The sequence below is a fragment of the Penaeus monodon genome, chromosome 34 (assembly GCF_015228065.2).
Source record: "Penaeus monodon isolate SGIC_2016 chromosome 34, NSTDA_Pmon_1, whole genome shotgun sequence".
Classification (NCBI taxonomy): domain Eukaryota; kingdom Metazoa; phylum Arthropoda; class Malacostraca; order Decapoda; family Penaeidae; genus Penaeus; species Penaeus monodon.
The window spans coordinates 3,050,991-3,051,224 of NC_051419.1; positions in this window are offsets into that span (position 1 = coordinate 3,050,991).

The following is a 234-nucleotide window of genomic DNA, read 5'->3' on the forward strand; positions in this document are numbered from 1 at the left end:
GTAGCCCCTCAATCCCACCTAACACACAATAAACCACAGAAGCACATACATCACATATCACGATACCTCATTTTCCCCCAAATCATTTTTAAAGCAACAACAAAACAAACAAACTATACGCAAAAGACCGCAAAACTATATAAACTCCTATATTACATAACACGATATCTCATTTTCTTCAACCATTATTCCAATAAAAAAGTATCCATAAAAATGGTCAGCGAGTCTTGTCAA